Genomic DNA, 469 nt, shown 5'->3' with positions numbered 1-469 from the left:
GGCTCCTACTGCCATCCTCCCACACCTCCCCAGCCCCCACCCCGGCTATTTATAACCTTGGCAGTTTTGAGCGCGCTGCTAAAAATACAGGGAAGATCTCATAGCAGGCTTCTTGTCAGGAAAACAGCAGGGCTGGAAAGGGCCACTTACTTCCCAGGGCTCGGTCTGTGACATGCCCATAACAGAGGCTCCCGTGTCTGCCAGCAGTCAGCGTTGGGTGGGATAGTTGCTGGTCTGCTGTTGGAAGGGGTGGCACGGCGTCGGGAATGACGCTGCTGCTGAGGTGCAAGAACTGAATAGCTACACTGAAGCTCTGAAAATGGGCCAGACCTTAAAGGCTTGAGCTAGAGCTGTGCTGGGGTTAGGAACACACGAAACAGGAATTCTTTTAGTGTAATCTCAGTACAGAAATAAGTTTCTATTAAAGGATAACTAACGTCCAAATTTTGGCCTTAAAACCTCCCCGCAC

Source organism: Tauraco erythrolophus, chromosome 17 (assembly GCF_009769465.1).
Source record: "Tauraco erythrolophus isolate bTauEry1 chromosome 17, bTauEry1.pri, whole genome shotgun sequence".
NCBI classification, from domain to species: domain Eukaryota; kingdom Metazoa; phylum Chordata; class Aves; order Musophagiformes; family Musophagidae; genus Tauraco; species Tauraco erythrolophus.
The sequence above is the reverse complement of the archived record's forward strand: the minus strand, read 5'-3'. Positions refer to the sequence as shown.